The 6,955-nt window shown below is 47.3% G+C and overlaps 1 pseudogene; it reads left to right on the forward strand.

The window, feature by feature from the left end:
- Window positions 1-695: 695 nt before the first annotated feature.
- LOC144783379 (uncharacterized) lies at window positions 696-1,650 on the forward strand (annotated as a pseudogene).
- Window positions 1,651-6,955: the final 5,305 nt, after the last annotated feature.

Below are 6,955 nucleotides of genomic sequence, written 5' to 3' on the forward strand. Positions count from 1 at the left end.
CCCCGAATGCACAATACTTTTCGGTGATCGACCTGAAAAATGCATTTTTCAGCGTCCCCCTCCACCCAGACAGTCAGTACCTATTGGCTTTCGTATTCGGCGGGGTGCAAATGACTTACAGGCGTTTGCCTCAGGGATACTGTGAGTCCCCGAGCGTGTTCAACCGCGTTGTCAAAGAGGACTTATCGAACTTCCAATGTCACAGTACCTTACTGCAGTATGTCGATGATATTTTGCTCTGCAGCACTACAGAATCCCAGTGCAGAACTGATACAGTCTCTCTGCTCACCACACTAGCTCACAGAGGCTACAAGGTGGACAAAAACAAACTTCAGTACTGCCAAACAGAAGTACAATACCTCGGTCAGTTAATATCAGCATCAGGGAGACGGGTCACGCCAGACAGAGTTGAAGCCATCAAAGGGACATCAGAGCCCCAAACTGTCAAAGACATGCAAAAGTTCCTAGGATTAGTGAACTATGTCCGCCAGTGGGTCTTTGATTTTTCCACAATAACTGCCCCTCTGTTGAAAGCAGTTAAAGAAGCCAAAGACAGACGCAACAAAATAGACTGGACCCCTGAAATGGCAGCATCCTTTAAACAACTCAAAGATGAAATAACAAACGCACCAGTGTTAGGCACACCTGACTACACAAAAGAATTCTACCTGTTTACCCACTGCAATGGCCAGGTCATGACTGCCGTCCTCACCCAGAAATACCCAATGGGCCACAAGCCCCTTGCTTACTTCAGCGGAATGCTAGATTCAGTCATGAAAGGTCATTACCCCTGCGAGCAAGCTCTTGCTGCGGCAGCCTTTGCAGTGGATAAAAGCACACCCATTGTCATGGGATCCCCGTTGACACTGTACACTGAGCACGCTGTCTTTGCCATAATTCAGAAAGCCAAAACAACATTGACAACACAAAGAGTGTCAGGTTATGAAGTCATACTGTCATTGCCCACCCTGAAGGTTGTCAAATGTCACACAGTCAACCCAGCCACATTCTTTGCCCATCCCATTGCCGCATCCGATGATGACACCCATGACTGTGCCACATATTGTCCCGATGAGTCAGGAGCAGCAAAAGAGGACCCTCTGCCAAACAGCACTGTATATTTTGTAGATGGGTCCTCCACAATAGACCAAGAAACAGGGATCAGATACACAGGAGCCGCAGTGGTTAGGGCTCAGCAGCATGAGTCCTCTGACTCCCTAGACATTGTACAACAAATTACATTGCCATCGCACTACTCCGCCCAAGCCGCTGAATTAGTGGCACTAATTGCCGCTTTAAACAACGGGGCTGGTGACCGCATCACTGTATACTCAGACTCTGCATATGTCACAACAACAACACACTCGAGCATCTTGCGCTGGAAAAGGCGCGGATTCCTCAAATCAGATGGAACACCGGTATGTCACAAACTATTGTTGGAAGAACTAATAGAAGCCCTGACACTTCCAACAGAGGTAGCCGTTGTCAAATGTGCTGCCCACACGAATGGACAAGACTTTGTGTCCAGAGGCAACGCTCTGGCAGACTGGGCAGCCAAAGCTGCAGCCAGACCCCCCCTACCTTTCACTGAGCATGACCCGCACAACACCCCAATTTTACTTGCCCAAGCTAGAACACCAACAGAACTGACAAAGACAAATGAAGACAGTGTACCCTTGACAACACACACAGAGAACAACAACGACACAAACACCACCCCTATTGATCCAAATGCTTCCTGCCCACTTGATGACACACAACAATACGATTTCATTTCCCAATTGCATCTCAGAGAGATACAAGAAAGTGCACCACCACAAGAGAAAGAGATATGGAAAAAGAGGGGAGTACAGCAGGACCCTGCTGATTTTATTTACAGGCAGACCATGTCCGGAAAACCTGTCATGCCACAAGCCTTACTGCAGGTAGCATTAGATCAACTTCACCTTCCCGCACATGTCTCCCGAGATAACATGTCCACCACATTACAAGCAGACTGGTTCATTCCCAATGCTTATGAACTGATACAGCTCTTTGTTAATAAATGCATCATTTGCCAACAGTATTCCCCAAACCCAACTCTCAAAACTGTTGCCTCCACTATTCCTAAACCTTCTGGCCCATTCAAAGAACTCCACCTTGACTATGTCGACATGGTTGATCGGTGCCAAAATTACCGATATCTCATCGTGGTAGTATGCCCCTTCTCACGGTGGATCGAAGCTGGACCATGCGTCCACTGCGATGCCAAAGCAGCAGCCACATTCCTGCTCCGTGACGTCATTTCCCGCTTTGGAATTCCTTCCGCCATCAGGACTGACAACGGGAGCCATTTTTCAAACGCCATCTTCTCTTCTCTCACCACAATGCTAGGCATAAGACACAAGCTGACATCCGCTTACCACCCCCAAAGTAATGGCATCTGTGAGCGCCTCAATGGCCTGCTCAAAAACAAAATAAGCAAAATTAGCGCCACCATCGGCAAAAAGTGGCTCTACTGTCTCCCACTGGCCCTCTTCTCATTAAGAAATTCCCCAAGCTCGGATCACCACCTCACACCCCACCAACTTGTCACCGGACGATCCATAAATGTAGCAGTCCCTCCCAGCAGGCCCAAAACTGATAGCGAGTCATCCTCTGAGATTGTTAAAGCTGAGCTTTATGACTTCTTGTGCACACTAACCCGCGCTGCGCAGTTCCTCTCTGTCCAGGTATCCAGAAGGAAGGAGAAGGGCCCCATCGATACTGAGCTCCCACCTATCCGTCCTGGAACTCTGATCTTTATCCGGAGACACGTCAGGAAGTGGAAAGACCCCAAATTTGACGGCCCCTTTTCAGTGACTGATTCATCCCCAACTGCCGTCCGGATAGCTGAACGAAGAACATGGATACATCGGCGAGACGTTCAGCTCGCTCCTGTGCCTCCGCAACAATAAACAATGAACTAAGAGAGGAAAGAGACATGCCCATGGTCCCCCTGAATGAGGACAGCGGTTTCCCGTCCACTGCCGAGGAAGAAGAAGAAGAGGAAGAAGAAGACACGCCCGTGCTGACCCAGGAATACAGCAGTTACAATGCGAAGTTATGTACTCTTGTCACATTTATGCTGTGTATCATTGTTGGAGTGGCACTAATAACTTTTAATTGGTGCGTCTATTTTTTTGCTATAAAGAGCTTTAATGAGATAGGCAATAGAAACACCTCACCATCCACTGTTTCAGCAACCGTACCAGCGGTCACACTCAAACAGCAGACAACAACACAACACACACTAGGTCCTGAACTCCCAGAAAATAGCACTGCTAACAACATGTCCGTTAGTGTACACCTTGAACTCTCACCCAGTACCCCAGAGGAAAGAACTAGCCCCTGGAAGATAGCTACCAACGCCACAGAACTAGCGTCCCTCCAACGCCTTCCCCGTCACCATAGAACACGCCGATTTGCTATCGCCCCATACAGAACAAAACCTCTTGTCCCCCGCAAGAATGCTAATAACCAGAAGGCAGGGCATAAAACATTCCAACATCTTGTGCAAATACAGGAAGGTCTAGGGCCCATGCTCAGCCTGCCCCAAGTAGTAAGGGACCATTCAGTCCATTCCTCTCTAGTGGACAACTCCTGGTACAGGGACATGACAGCAGTAGGGAAAAGAGTAACAAATGAGTCTTGCTACGTATGCTCCTACATTCCCCATGCAGTAGGTGCTGACAGACTGATTTTTCCCAAGGAAGTCCCACCGCACATAGCCATGTGCCTTCTGCACTTGTACCTCTGCCGGATATTAGGGCAGATTAGGGTCCTTTCAGCCCAAAAAGTAGTGCTGCTTGTAAACGCCACCAAATGGGATTACATCTACACGGTACACCAGGTTGTCACCGACGCAGCAGAACTTAGGGAGGAGTTCAAGGAAATGCGAAGGTTAGGGGTACAGGACATAGCGTGGCATGAACGTCGTATTAAGTCACGAGGGTACATAACGAACCTCAAACCCCGGGCAGGGTGTGAAGTAGCATTTAAACACCCCCCAGGCCCACACAACTGCCCATGTGCTAATAGAACAATGCTACGCCTCCTAGCACAGGTCTACCTTAACTACAAATGGCAGAGCCCCGGAGGGTTTTTGTGTAAGGCGGCAGCCTTGGGACCCCCGTGGGCGGACTGGAATGAAGGGGATACGTGTGATCAAATATGGGCTGAGGAGAGCGGGAGGTACACATGGAGTGGGGAAGGAATGCCAGAACATAAAAAAGGATTTAAACTAAAAAACCCTTCTCTTTGTTTCATAGGAAATGGCTCGGTGGCTGTTGGGCGCAACACAGACTGTAATTCCACGATTTTCAGCTTCGATATGCAGTTCGGCACCACTACTTTAATGGATTATTACTGGGCCTGCGGAGAGCACCTCTATATCCAACTACCTCCTCAATGGCTCGGACTGTGCACTTTGGTGACTTTGCATGAAATTCACCTGGTTGTACCAACATCAAATGCGTCCCACATCCTGTCACATCCAATGACAGGTGACCTGACATTCCTCCATCGACACCGGCGAGCAGCAGAGTATTTCGCAACTGAAGCCCGTGGCAAGGTCCCAGAAGAATTCCGCCTCTTCAATGAGGCCCAGCTTTTCTTCGGAGGGGCAGTCCCATTGTTTCAAACTCAGGCTAATGCCCGCTGGCTGGAAGTAACTCGCTATGAAGTCATGAAAGCAATCAACAGCACCAGGGATGGCCTAAATGCAATTAGGGAAGAACTGCGCCCACTACGACTTATGGTTCTGGAACATCGCTACTTCCTCGACATGCTAACGGCCAAAGATGGTGGTCTGTGTCATCAAATTGGGAAATCCTGCTGCACTTTCATACCTGGGAACGACGAGGACAACGGATCAATATCAAGGGCCATTGAGGAATTGACTAACTTGGGAAAAGACATGATTGAGGAAGGAGGTGCCCCTGCAGACATTATTCCAACGAACTGGTTCGACTTTGACTGGATGCCCTCCTGGCTAACTGCTATTCTAAAACTAATGATACCAATAGTCGGAATTATGGTCTTTCTGTGTTGCGCCTTTCAGTTAGGGAGTCACTGTGTCAAGAAATTGAGTACAAAAGCTGTAGGGATGAATTACGCTAGGACAGGGATTTACGAGATACCAAGATATGAGGGCATGGATCGGGCTCCTGGGGATGGGAATGGAGAACAGGTACAAATGATCAAGCTAGTACAAAATAGCACACATCCAGCACCACCTGCCACACACTTTGGAGTACCACCAGCCCCACTTCTCCCTCCAGGTAGATATACATTAAGTAACAACACTGCAGCTGCCCGGTATGAATGCCTGCTCAACAAAGTAGGTCAACAGTATACCCAGCTACTAAGGTCAGACGAAGACGTTGCTCGACCCACCAGTTTTTAGTGCTATGTCAATGACATGCCATGGATTCCACCCCTGGCAGAAAATTCAACAAAATACTCACTTAAGAGTATGTTCATAAATGAACAAGAGGGGGCAGATGATGGAGGGTCCCGTTCTACCATCTAACACCACCAGAAAAGAGAGTTCTGACAGCCTTGGTAACATGAAGGTCTGATGTAGGCCCCGCGTGATAAAAATAATCCGAAAATGCTAAAATAACTAGCCTCCTCCATTAGTAAACAAAGGCCCCAGGGCCCACTATGCATGCAGGCTTACAAACACACGTTCCTGTGTCCCAAAGAAAACACGGTAAAAATAGGCCTTCAAAAGAGTGTTTAGCTTCACTGTCAGCTCCCAGACCAACACACACACACACACACACACACTTGCCCTGGTACACGTGGTGCAGCTTCCTGAAACCCCTGCTAACGTTATATTTTGAAACATAGCTTGCACAAGTATAAGCAGCAATTTCTAGCAATAAACAGCATCTATCATAAGAATTCACACTTTCAGATATGTAGAAATGTGCGTGACAGAAAAATGTCCTTTTTTAGTAATGTACAACATGTAACCATTTAGCTTAGAAAAGTACAAGATGTTCCGGAAATGTTCTCTTTCAAAAGTACAAGATGTTCCGGAAATGTTCTCTTTCAAAAGTACAAGATGTTCCGGAAATGTTCTCTTTCAAAGGTACAAGACGTTCTGTCCTAAAAATGTACAGAACATAATGTACCGAAAACATTTCCTTCCGGTGTCCAAAACACTTGTGGTTAAGCCACCTGCACCGAAAGGCCAGGGGCCAGCGTCATCATAGAACCCTAGTTCCTCAATTTTGGGTATATCAAGCCCAACTGTCAAATCTGAAATCAGAGCTTTCCTGCGGATGCCCAGCTGCATGAGCGTGGAAGGTTCTCTCGGCTAGCCGAAGACTATCTGACTTGGGACGTCGACGCCTCACTCAGGTTGTGGATCTCCCAGGGCAGATAGCCCATCTCTCTCTCTCTAGATCTCTAACCCTCCAAACTATCTCTCTTCATGAATATATTCCTGTATGGTAGGCTCCTTTAACATAGGTGACTGGTCTCACTCTCAGCTATTACCTGACACTGAATTAGCAGCAGAATGTTCTATTTTAGCTAATTCTACTTACGCCTTCTTTGCCCTGCCCGCATAATCCAGGGCCCTGATAGAAATGTGCACTCTATAACAATGGACCTGTTCTAGATGTGTGCCCCACAGACAGTTGGGTGCCATATTCTTGTACTCAGTAGTGTAGAATCTTTGATCATCTGTGTTAGTGTTCTTTTAAATGTGTTCCATTCCAGTATTACTTTGAGACATTTTGAGCATTAGTCATCCAGCATTCTTACCAGACAGAGCAAAGTCTGGATCATATTTAGAAAATTACATTGTCGCTTGAATAGATATGCATTTAGCTCTCTGCTTGTTGATTGAATAATAAAGTGCCACTCCACCTTGAGCGTCTGGTATCTTACATGTGTATTCCTTCTCTCACTCAGTGAAGTG

The sequence above is a fragment of the Lissotriton helveticus genome, chromosome 9 (genome assembly GCF_964261635.1).
Source record: "Lissotriton helveticus chromosome 9, aLisHel1.1, whole genome shotgun sequence".
In the NCBI taxonomy this organism is placed as follows: Eukaryota; Metazoa; Chordata; class Amphibia; order Caudata; family Salamandridae; genus Lissotriton; species Lissotriton helveticus.